This window comes from Homalodisca vitripennis, chromosome 7 (genome assembly GCF_021130785.1).
Source record: "Homalodisca vitripennis isolate AUS2020 chromosome 7, UT_GWSS_2.1, whole genome shotgun sequence".
Classification (NCBI taxonomy): domain Eukaryota; kingdom Metazoa; phylum Arthropoda; class Insecta; order Hemiptera; family Cicadellidae; genus Homalodisca; species Homalodisca vitripennis.
Window position 1 is genome coordinate 21,473,776 of NC_060213.1, and position 13,800 is coordinate 21,487,575.

General features: G+C 32.5%; 1 protein-coding gene across 1 annotated transcript in view; it reads right to left on the reverse strand.

Annotated features, from left to right (window-relative positions):
• LOC124366635 (calcium/calmodulin-dependent protein kinase type IV-like) overlaps window positions 1-10,103 on the reverse strand; it is a 162,171-nt gene extending 152,068 nt beyond the window's left edge. Inside the window, exon 1 of the mRNA XM_046823233.1 lies at window positions 9,745-10,103. The gene's annotated coding sequence lies outside the window, so the exon portion shown is untranslated. The remainder of the gene's footprint in view (window positions 1-9,744) is intronic.
• Window positions 10,104-13,800: the final 3,697 nt, after the last annotated feature.

Consider the following 13,800-nt stretch of genomic DNA (forward strand, 5'->3'; position numbering starts at 1 on the left):
TAAAAATTAAAATACATTTATATATAAAATATATAAATACTCTGGAAGCTTCTCAATGTCCTGTTAGGGCTAACCGTAATGATAAGGAGTTTCCTCATCTTGTTACCCTTAGTGAACAAAAAGAACTTGCGCGTTAAAAGTAAAAGCTTCCAAAAACAATTAAGACCTCTGATTACCGTTTTACCAGATAAATAACTAGTAGTAAACCATTTAATACTTATTAGAGAAAATTTTGCTATATTTACTTGCTTAAAATCTATACCAAAACGCCACAAAATAAATCTTTGTGGAAATTTTAAGAAACATGATTTACATTATTTTCACGCCTATTACTATCTATAGACTGATAGATAAATGAAATTTGACATATTATTTATCAATTTAATGTTCAGAACTTAGGAAATACAACTATCCCTTAATCCCTCTGCTAGTGTTAACTGTACGGCAACTCTAAACAAAAGTCAATATAACTAAACCCTCCAAGCATCCATCATCAATATTTTTGATGACTCGAACTCTCACTAAACGTAAGCATCAAACATTTTGGTGATAAACATTCGTGTCTTTAAACACGTTTTCCCGATACTAATACTAATCAAGTCGCATCATAACCTATAACGTTCCGAAGCCTATCAGTTTTCTTTATGTTTAGTTGTTTTTCGATTTCTCATACTCTGTGCCAAACATTAGTCTACATAATTTTCATCACTAGTTTGAATTTCCTCTAGATACGTAAATATTACGAATTACTAAAAAAACTTACTGCATTGTATATTTCTGTGTTCATGGCAAAGTTTGCTACAAATAGACAATTCTAAATTTTGTATAGCTACTATATTTAATGTAATATAAAACTTACTGCATTGTATATTTCCGTGTTCATGGCAAAGTTTGCTACAAATAAACAATTCTAAATTTTGTATAGCTACTATATTTAATGTAATATAAAACTTACAGCATTGTATATTTCTGTGTTCATGGCAAAGTTTTGCTACAAATAAACAATTCTAAATTTTGTATAGCTACTATATTTAATGTAATATAAAACTTACTGCATTGTATATTTCTGTGTTCATGGCAAAGTTTGCTACAAATAAACAATTCTAAATTTTGTATAGCTACTATATTTATTGTAATATAAAACTTACAGCATTGTATATTTCTGTGTTCATGGCAAAGTTTGCTACAAATAGACAATTCTAAATTTTGTATAGCTACTATATTTAATGTAATATAACACTTAGAGCATTGTATATTTCTGTGTTCATGGCAAAGTTTGCTACAAATAGACAATTCTAAATTTTGTATAGCTACTATATTTAATGTAATATAAAAACTTACAGCATTGTATATTTCTGTGTTCATGGCAAAGTTTGCTACAAATAGATAATTCTAAATTTTGTATAGCTACTATATTTAATGTAATATAAAACTTACTGCATTGTATATTTCTGTGTTCATGGCAAAGTTTGCTACAAATAGACAATTCTAAATTTTGTATAGCTACTATATTTAATGTAATATAAAAAGTAGGAACATTGTTATGTCAATGTGTTATATAACTACCGCAAGTGGGACAACATTTCAAATGTGCGCTTATTAGTAAAATACTTTTGATTCGTTTCAAAAGATTGATAATATAAACAGTTCAACATTATACACTTCTTCATCAGGACAAAATTTCGACATTTAAGTTACTATTTAGATTTATTATAAATTTTACAAGGACAGTCACAAAGGAAAATAAAAAACCTCACAAAACGGGTAAGCATTAAAAAAATACGATGAACGCTAGAGGGTAAATATAAATCTTAAAAAACTCCACAAACTTAAAGTAAATTATCAGTGGTTCATAATATCAAACTAAGGTTAACTATTTATGGATAGATTAGTTTTAGTTGAAAGTTTAAAAGGTTTGCGTTCACAATTTACCAGCAGAACTCGAAAAGTGTGTAACGTTCTCAAATTTTTACATGAATTCGGCTTTAAGAAATTTATTACGTTTGTTCGTATAATTATTCTGCTTATTTCAAAAGAATATAATGTTGAAATGATATTGAACAAAAACAATGGATTTTGATTGAAGTATATTGCAGGTAGTCACAATGAGTAGATTCTCCACAGAATGAACTGCCTTATGTGTTATTTTGTTAGTGACCAGATTGTTTATAGGTTCTCAATTATTTGCTTAGTTTCTCTATGAATAATTAGCTTTAAAATGTTTTATTACATAAATGTAAACACATACATTATGAACCCATCCCTGATTATTGTTATCACTCATAATGTTAAGACAATCTAACTCAATTGCCAATAAACGTACACTAATCATAATGTGTATGTATAGGTAGCAGTCTGGTGCTTTAGTATAATCGTAAGGTAGACGTTGTCGTTAAATAAAAATATTAACACCTGCTGTATCACACTTCTGGAGGGTGAGGACACCAGGTGAGTGGGGGGGGGGGGGGTGATTTACTGCCAGGATCGACTGAAGCTGACAGCAATACTGCCACCGCCATCCAAACACCTGGTATTATTGAAATTTATTAAATCATTACCGGCTTTTCCATCTATATAAAAAACGAATTTTATCGCCTTAGAATGCTCCGTTTACTTAAAACATTTAACTGAATTTAAGACTTCTAAGAGTGTGTTTGTTAATAGTAAAATGTATATACTTGACACGCATATATTACAGTTAAAACCGTGTACTGCATATAATATAATTACAGTCGTCACGAACGATTCAACACCCACTTCCGGTATAGGTGCGGACGTATCCGTTAGACAAATATGCCTGCCTTAGCCTCGAACTCTGTCCGTAATTATTAATTTTACGAAAAGTAATAACTATAAGCCGAGGTAAATTTTATTTCTTGGAATATTTAAAAAATGGATTTTAGGATAATGTACAATAACACTACATAAGACTTCTACCGTCCAAGTTTCCATTTAGTTACTTAATCCGTAAATTTATGTTTTTCTGTTGTAAGAAAAGACTTCACAGAGTTTTTTTTTTTTTGTTTCTCTTAGGACAAACATCTCAGAAACTGCGCACAGTCCTTTGCGCTGCTGCCGAAGTGACAGGATACGCTGGATGGGTATGGCTAGGGGGGAGGAGGGGTATCCCTCCTGTCAAAGTCCATGACGAAGTATTTAAGATATTATTTTAAGACTTATCTCCTTGGATGAAGGGGATGCAAGCTGTGTACCTGCCGCCCTTTTGTCTACACTAGCAAGAACCTTTGACACCTTTGAGATGTGCTCTATTTTTATATTTTATCACTTAGTCCATTACAATACATTTATTAAATATTAGCACAGTAAACTATTATTGATTTATGACTTATTCATTGTTACTACGGAAAAAAGTAGCCGCCATTTTTGTTGCCATTTATGTTTGTTTGTTGCTATTCAGACTCCGTCTTCACACTATTCTCTTCATCCTTCAAAAAAACTGATTTACTTATAATTAAATTTAAGATTTTCGTCCGTTCTTCATGAAACATTCTGTAGCGCAGATGAAGAATTCCCAAAAATCCTAAATAGTTTTATATCCTACCTCGACGTGCAGAGTTTCACTGTCATTGTTTATACCATTAAAAAGTTGTTGGCTCCTCCTTGAATGATTTACACACTGTCAATAATGAGGCCATTGTGATGAAAGTTTGATCGGATTATACAAGAGGAGAAAGAAAAACTAAAACTACTAAAAAAGTTCACAGAAACTTTATAGAACCGAACTTGTCTCATTATAATGCAAATAGCTTGACAGACTGTAATTATCTTCCAGTTTAACTCTCACTTTAAAAATTGTACAAAACGTCGTTGACACGTATTACTCTATTACTAATAAGTAACTAAGTTAGTTAGGATATACTACAAATAGTACATCCAAGTGGTTTGTTACATTTCACTAATTTTTTATCAAAACGAGATATTTTCTATCTACTCTCTGACATTTTTTAATAATTCTGGATTGGTAAAATACACTTGAAATATAATACAAATGTAAAAATAGTCATTTTATTTTATCCATAGAAGAATATTAGGTGACTCTTATCTTGTAGTTCACAAATGTCATTTTCTTGACGTGTTTAACCATCAACAGTTTAAAAAATCTAAAGATAAAACTCCAGAGCTTTCTGGCACACCGTGGGACCTAACCTGGGGTTTTGTCAGTAATTATGGTCGGCACCAGCACATGACAACTGTCAATGTACTATACGCGGGTACTATATCAATAAAATAATACGAATCTTCGAAAAATACCATTTCATTGTAATTCATAGACGACAAATGCAACCAGCGATTTTAATTCAATTTCAACTCCAAGTTTCGCGTGGAAGCTAAAGTTTTTATGGACAGTCCAATCTCCTTTTAGGCCTTATTCTGTCCGTCCTCATGAGCCACTGGCCTGCGCCAGGGTCTTATCAAATAGAATAAGGGGGAGAATCGATAGAGTACAAGGTCGATGGTACTGATTAAAAATCCAAAGTAATCAGATCATTGTAACGTTAAGCAGACCAAAGGAAAAAACAGTACTAAATTTATTCGAAACTTAGTATTAAATAAATTCATAGACTTATAACATGAGCATTTTGTGATCGACATTATGCTACTGCAGGCGCTATGAGCCTTGCATTAATAGACTAATCTCATAGATTGACTAACTATTCCCAGAGTAACTGGCACGAAGATATGAGATACAGTGATAAACCCACAACTGCGTAAATAACTCTCGATGCTGCAACGCTTCGCTTGCCGCGTCTCTCTGATGTGCAGTGATGTGGTAGAACAGCGCTTCTGGCTTTAAATCTGCCTTTCACTTATTTTTAAGAACATTTCTACTGAAAGCAGTATTTCTCTATCGTTAAAGTACAAGATTTCAGGGGTTTTAATACATTCCAAGACGGAAATAATTTGTTTCACTGATTATAAGCCCTAATTGGTATTACGTCCCAACTATATAGACTTCTAGTTTATACCCACTATCTCCCACTCATTTTACCACAGTTTACCAAGAAAGCTGTCATCGAACCCTTTTATAACAGCACCCAATTATGTTAAGGGTTGCTCACTAAAAGACATTTTTAGATCTGGGACAACGTCTGATTCATTGATGACTAAATTTAAGCTGAAATTGTAGAGCGATAGATTTGACGAACAGGTAACCTCGTTACACACTTTTCCTGCATACAAGCAAACAAAAGTTGGATTTCGTTAGCAGGAACTGGAAGGAGATGCTTAATTGATAGCATAATCGGTTTTTTTTCTCTGAATTTTTGTGGCATCTCAAGTCATCTCAAATTTCAGAGCTGTCATAACATTTACAACACTAAGATGTATTTTTACGGTCTGCAAATATTGGTTTTCACTATTTTATTTGGAAATAGTGAAGTGAAATCCAGCATGTACTTATTTTATATACTCGGTACGTAGTTGAGGGGCACCAAATACAAAACAATCCCGAATATCTGTTAACATTATTTTAGAAGAATTCATTATATTATATAGGTCAAACATATTACGACGTACACATCATACAATTTTATAAAATAAATATGAATGTCCATCGCATTGCTGATTAATTAATCAGTGAGTATAGAATTGATAGATTAGAATGTTACGGGAAAGTGGGAAAGTAAATGTGTGAAATATCCCTACATTTAGGGAAATGTTAAAGGTTTCGTGCCTGTTAAGGAATAAAAAACATATGAGTTTCGGATTAATATCTACTAGATATGAGAGAGGATAGATTATATCATTCATACCATATTTTAAACGGTATTGGAAGTGCAGCGATAAGGAAATGACATTTCAGAACATAACTCACTCTCTGCACACTGTACGCTAAAAAGGGATGATTTCATTTCCTCCTTACAGATGTATCGAGATATTCATTAATTTTATATATTTAAATATGTATTATTTCAATATTTTGTATAGACTAAACTTTGTACAGAATGTTGCGAAACTCTTTCTCCATATCTTTCAGGTATTGCTTCTGAGTTCAAAGCAAACCATAAATTATAACACAATACGAGATCAATTCTTGGTGTAAAAAAGGCCTTTTACAAAAAACTTTACTTCACCATTTATAAAACAAGTCACAAACATGTCAAACGTTTTTATGAGAAAGGTATGTTACTACAAAGTTTACCAATTTTAATAAAGGGGACGTAAAATATTTCAAAATTTTATAACTAAACATATTACGAAAATATATAAAACTAACTTTTCAAATACATTTAACGCATTTTGTGATTTATTTATTAACTTATTTTGGAAATTTAAAAACAAATTAGGTTTTTTAGGACCTTCGTTACATTGAACGGATCCTATTTTGCGTATTTTAAATTATCAATAAATATATAAGAGACATCAGTGCCAGTGTGATCATCAGTCTTGGTTCAATCTGCAGATATAAAAACAAGATGTTTTTTAACAAAATTGTTTTGAAATATATATTATAAAATTAATTTTTGTAATGAAAATTATTATGTGATAAATGTTGCATAGTGCTAAAATAGTAAATTAAAAACATTATTTTGTTTAAGATTTACCATAAGTTTTGGCTAATTAATGGCTTTAAAATAACAATAATCAATCGCCTTAGAATAAAATTATTTAATCTATAATCTTTTTATAATTTTATAGCGTTCTAGCTATAAAACTCAATAAAACTGTTTTTAGTACAGATAATACTTAGGACTTTTCGTGTTTTCAGTGTTTTCCATGAAATATTCAGCAAAGTGTATGCATTTATTAAATAAAATTAATGAAGTAACCAACCAATCACCACCAACCATCAGACACGTTCGTTAGAAATTGTTTATGTCGGAGATTTTTAAGAACATGTATTGAGTGAATGTTCCAGTGAACAAATCAAAGAACAGTTATTGTAGGATCAGGGGTTCACCAAACAACTCAATGTTTCACAATGTCGGAAGGAGAACCTTTATCACAATCACTTTCAGACCCCATTCTTTATTTCCAGTTGACTACACCACAAGATTGGACTTTGAGCTGTAGCTCTGACTGGGTTACATTGATGAACCAGACAAATTCTTTCGGCAAGGAATGATTACTGGTGAGGTAGCATTTGCTAAGCGAGGATTATTCAATTCCAGAATTAGTCATGTGTTAGCTATGAAGAATCCATCAACTCTGGATATCCACCATAAATAACGAAGTAAATGGGGAAAATGCACCTACTTATTTAGTTTTATTTATAGAAATTACTTCGAATCATTTAGAAACTTAGCTATTGTGCAGTTAAATAATGATGGCGCCCTAGCCCATTCTGGATTGGCAAACAATGCCATCATGGCTTTTATTGACATCATGGACAAAAACTACATCATGGCAATCAATGTCATCATGGGCAATCAGTGTCATCATTGGCAACCATCTCCATCATTGCGATCAACGTCATCATGGGGAATCAGTGCCATCAGGGACAACCAACTCCATCATGATCATCAGTGTCATCATGGGTAACCAAATACATCATGACAATCAATTTCATCATAGGTAATCAGTGTGGGCAATCAATGTTATCATCGCAATCAATGACCTCATGAGGAATCAATTTTAAAACGGTTGTTCATGGTGACAATTTTGGAATGGGCAATCATATCAATGTTGTTATTAATTAGAATTGGATAGAACCCTGTCATGGCTTCGACTCTACTATGAACTTAAATTGTATTTTTTCCCCCTTTTGGGATCAGGTGAAGAGTTAGTCTGAGATGTGCCTGAAGACGACGAGGAAGGCCTTGCATCTAAGGTGGCAGCATTAACTGCTGCCGTAAAAGATAAGACCAATGTGATTGCACATAGAAAAGGATCAAAGGTGGAGGATCAAAAGGATCCTGACTATGGCCGGAGGGTACCATTTTAACAGCTCAGTGGTTACAATAGTATAACCTTCATTTAGTAATAGACATATACCTTAATTCTCCACTTAAATAACTATAATTTCTCTAAAGCGTGTAATATAAAAGCGATTTGTGATACTTATCAACTGCACATGGCAACTGATATAAAACATTCAAAATTAGAGTGCACCCGAACAAATAACAACTTTAAAGTTTTCCTTATTTTTGTTATATTTCACAAATCAGAGTAAAACTGTTCTCCGCGTAAAATTTACAACATTTTACTTTTGTTATATTTGTTAATTACTACTTTTTGAGTCATTGGATTTTGGAAAATTCCAACGGCCACCATATAGAAATTAGTAAAAGCCAAGTTTTTAAAGCCAATAATCTAAATTTGTGTGCTAATAGATCTTAGACTACTAGTAAAAATAACTGAACATTTATTTAGTTAAAAATCATTTGCCTTTACATATTTTTGTAAAAACCATACAGATGATACATAAAAGGACTTGATCAACGGGACGCTTAGTTTTTATTTTCTTTTAACCTAACACCAATACTTTAAAATAATAAATTGTTCTGAAACCCTAAATACTGGATCTACCTAGCCCACGCTAAACTTTATATAATGCCCTTAGGAAGTATTTGTAGTATATTAATTACGAATTACGTTTTAATAATCCAATAAAGATACCTTTTTAAAAACTAACGGCAATGAATTGAAGATTAATGTAAAAGCGTCGTTTAAGTTCTCTCACCCACCCCGCAAATTGATCTGGCCGATATAATACAATAGAGAGTATAAATGAGTCAATATTGAAGTGGAGAATGGCGGGTGGTGTCAATTGACAGCTCATTAATTATGGACTGAATGCGTTTTAACGCAAACTAGACACATGTTTTTTTTTTAATTAAAGCAACAGACAATTACAAAAATTAACGATAATTCTTTAATGAAAATTTGAAGGTAATCATTTGTGTTTGTATCTAAACAAAGAGAAAGGAGAGCTCTGTTATTACATCCACATTCTAGGTTTGAAAATAGAACTGCAATCCAATATAAGAGCGCCCACTTGTGTGGACTCACTGTTTCTTGTTCTATAAATAAATATTTTCTTCTAATATAGTAAATATATACACATTGAAAAGATATAAAATTTAGTACCCTTTAAATACAATGCCTAAACTAATAAATGAATAAAAAAACTGAATAAAAAGTTCAAAACCTTTGGGCAGCAAAATGTACCATATAATTACACATGATTTGTGTAGATCAAGAAGAAAACCCTCGAAAAACATATTAAAAACTGATACATGATGTTTGCTTTAGGTTTTATTTATTTTCACAGCGCAAAAAGTCTAAAAGTCATAATTTATTTACTCAAGTATTATTTCTTTGGGAATCATTTCTACCCTGCATACCATGATAATGCTTTATACCACTTCTTTTGAACAGAGTATAAAATGGTTTGGACTATTAAACTTTCAATATTTAATAACTTTTGATAACTGCAATTTTTACCACTTTAACACTTAAGATTACCCACCCACAACTCATAAGATGTACATATAAATAGGGAAACTTATTCTTTGAGTATTATTTACAATAAAGAGTTTTACTTTTTAAAAGTATTTAAAAATAAGAGGCTCAAACCAACACTTGGTTAACGGTTCACTCATAAACGGGTGAAAAATTTTCAAATCTTAGTCTCAAAATATCATTTTAGTGTAATCAAACGCGCATAAAAAATTGTATATTATATATTAAAAACAAATTTTACTAATGAAAATAATTTATTCCCAATAGCTTGTATGTTATTATTAATATAATAACATGGAAGTAATATTTAGTACTTACAGTTATGAGTTCCTACCAGTGGGACAGACAGTGCGAGACACGAGAGCACAAAGCACAGCGCACAGAGCACAACACCGCACAGCTGATAGCACGGCGGACTCTCTCAGACTGACACTGGTGCTGTGGTGCTAGTGACGTCACGTCACTGGCTTGGCGCTGCGTTACCACCCTCTCGTGTCGCTTTTGTGCGTTACTATCAGTGCACGGGTAGAGAGATATGAGAGCACAGAGCACAACACCGTGTAATTGGGCGATCTCCCAGTTAAATTCTAAAATCTCCCCTGCATTATAAAATTATTGTGACACCAAAAAGGTGTTTAAGGCACATTTTGAACGCCTTGGGCGTTACGGAATGTTTTATTGAATTGGGTAGTATGTTAATAAAATTGACACCTGCCTGCGAGGGCACTTGTTCAAAAACCGTTTTGTATCTCGCAGTTCGCAGTAGTTCTCTACCTCGTGTCTCATGCATATGTATGTCCCGGCCCCTGGTTAAGGCACACTTATACATACAAAACAAAGTGGCTTCCAAAATGTAAAAACACATGAGAGCTAACAGCTGCAATTCCTTGAAAGCTTGACTGCACGACTCTCTGAATTTTATTTTTGCGACTATTCGAATAGCTTTTTTGAAGTTTGAATGCTCTCTGAAACTGAGAGTTTGCGCACGCTCCCCACAGGACCACTCCGTAGGACAAATGGGGGTAAATTAAGCCATAATACGCCGTTGTCAGTACCTGACTTGGGCAGTATTTTGCTAAGGATCTCAAGACATAAATGCCTGAGAAAATGTTTGCGCAAACATGATTGATGTGCTCATTCCAAGTCAACCCTCGATGAAGGTGTATTCCTAGGAATTATGAATTATAGCACCGCACGACACAGCTGTGTAGCTTTTGTGCGTTATTATCATTGCTTATGCAATACCAATTGGCTTTCGGCTTCTTATTATTTGTAATATTTGTTTGCACTTTTTAAATAATATGGTCTAGTAAGACAACATTGGTTTCTAAAAGGTGGTAACCTATATTTCTCGAAAGGTTAGAACATAAAAATAGGGAATCGTTGCACAGGGTTTCTGTGTTGTATAGAAAATATTTAAATTCACCATTCTGTAATTAGAATTTTCCGTAGCAAAAGTTTGTGACTTACAAGGGAATGGTCGGTTTTTGTAAGAAAACTACAAAACTTCATAAACTGTTGTAAAATGCATTAGTACTAGTACTAGTAAGGCTGGATATTATACAAATAATTAGCGGGTACTTATTAACTTGACAATCAGGATGTTACAATCTTATATTACTTTGTTACTATGTCACTGTTATACTACCCGTGCAGTCTAAATCTTTGGGACCACAATCTTAATGTATCAAAGTATGGGTCAAGGTAGTTAATTCTTACAATGTATTTAATTATAATACTTCGTAAAGCTAATATAGAAAGGTAAATCCGGTATTTTTAATTTTTTATTTTTATATTTAAAATTAAAGAGCAGCCGACCTGTCACTATACTTCCATTACGTCTATTACGTATTATATACCATAACATTTCTCATATGTAAATGAGAGTCATTTATATTTGACTAAAATGATAAAATTTTGAAATTAATACTTATTTGTTAATATATGTCAATAAATGGCCAAAGTACAATAAAAAGAGCCATAACTACTTTAGATAGTACTGAGAATGACAGCTGACTTTTAATTAAACAATTATATAATAGTTTATTAATATTTGGCAACACAAGTTAATATATTTCACATTAAACATTAACCAATACGGGTCAGTCGTTTTTATTTTATTAACACGTGTATGACTATTTAGTATAGTCATTATAATTTGGTCAATAATTTTAAATATTTTAAATAAGTCAAACATATTGTTTTGCTAAAACTAACTTTATTTACTCTTATCGAAACAGGTGAAGTGAAGCTAAACTCAACATTCACATTGAATTAACCCTTCCCCTATGTTATGTTTAGAATTCTCGGTTGCTCCACGGTACTAAGAGATTGTGTCAGTTAACAACGTAGTGCACTCAATTGTGCACCTGATTAGACAATGAGAATACCTCTTCACTTATATTCCACTACACTTTGTATTCTAGATGTTTCTGATGTCGAACAATGTAGAGTTAATTTTTAGTTTCTCCAGCGCCGACTTTTTACGGTTCTCAACAAACGAACATGACTCCAGATTCCAGGAGTCTTGCTACAAGAGCTTGAGCTAAACTCAACACTTACATTGAACGCACCCTCCCACCATAGCTACGTTAATGAGATAATTACTTAAGTACGTTAAGGAAGTAAGTTAAGGAATTAAGGTCGGCGAAATGGGGACCCTTGGAATGGGACACGGAAATTAACTCCTTATCTCCAGCGCATCACCAAGGGTTCAATGTGATGAACTTCCCTTGCCAAATTATTCTTGCGTTACCAACAAAATATTAGAATATTCCTCTTTAGCATTTGGCAATGTAAACTTGAAGACTATTGGAAACATCACTAGAATATGTACTTCTAAAAATCACACACGCTACATTAATTGTTTTTTAGTACATCATTTTTATTGATTTACAAACCAGATGAAGAATTTGAATTTTCAAAAGGTTAGTAATTATTTTTTTGTAAATGTCACAAATGTATACAGTTCATGAATGTTAAAAAGTCGTCTTCTTTTTTTGAATATTGGTCAAGAAAGAACCAATCCTTAAACCTACGATCAACGAAATCGACTGAAGTGAGTAGTTTCACTAATGTAACTTGTATTGATTGATGACTTCAGCTGTTATCTATGTGGGCAACAGTTGTAACACAGACTACAACCAATCTGCGGAGAATGCTTGGCTTACGCACAGCCAAACAAAGAACAACTATAATATATCCTGTGCTCTTGTTTAACTTCGGTTCAGCATATCAAAACATCGATGACTGACAAATCATCAATTTCTTCTCATGTTAAGTAACTCATTAAGCTTCTATTTTTAAGATTGAAATCATCGAAATGAAACGACCAAATAACGACTAAAGAACGAAGGATTCATGTAACACGAGGCTGAACACACATTATTGACAGACCAATTTGCCTGCACTGAGCTGTGAAAGGACGTTGATGGCGGATTGACAGGCGACGGTGATTGGAGATTGTTTGGTAGAACAACAATATTGATCAAAGGCTAACACATCATGTGAAGCTAAGCAAACACTTGTGCGGATCACACGCTCAATGCTAGAAACTAACCAGTTCAAGGTTTTGAACACTGATACTTAAAAACGTACATACAGGATCTAGTTTGGTTACAACTTGCAATACATTTTGAAAAAGTACAATGCTTAAAAAATATCGGAAAGATGATTTCTGTGAATTTATGTGCGCGTGTTTTCTGTGAGTGTGTTTTCTATGTTACTTCCTTAAGGTCCTGCCGTCTGTCATTTGAGTTTTTCATAGTCAACAGGTGGATATTATTATATGTTTAGTTTATGCTTAAAGTTACAAAACTGTATTTATGTGTCTTACTTAGAAGTTACAGGGTACAAAGGTAGCGAGTTATAGTTTTAAAATTATGGTTACTGAAACTAAATGAATGACGAAACCAACTGACGTAAGACACGTTGAAACCTCCTTCAAGAAAATCTAAACTTTTAGTATAAAATTGTGTAAATTGCGAAGAAAATTATAACAAAACGAACAAGGTTGTTCTTGTTTTTTAAACAATTGAAAAAAGGCATTATTACTAATAAAAATAGATGTAAATCATACACGAATTTTACGAGCTGTAAAAGTTAACTTTAAAATATTTTCCATCCGATAACCAATATAACCCTACACTTTGTATGTTTCGAGCAGATTTGTGATCCTTTAAATTTGTTTATGGATATTTTGGACATAATTGCGAAAATAGTTTTAAAATTAAAGCCCATATTTTTTTCTGGTTAGTTTTTACTAAATTAAACAAACGATGGAATTTCGACCTTTCCAATTTTAGGAATACGATTTTCAAAAGTAAAAAGTTATGAACATTGGCGCCAAATCAAGTGAAGTAAGACAGTTATCGT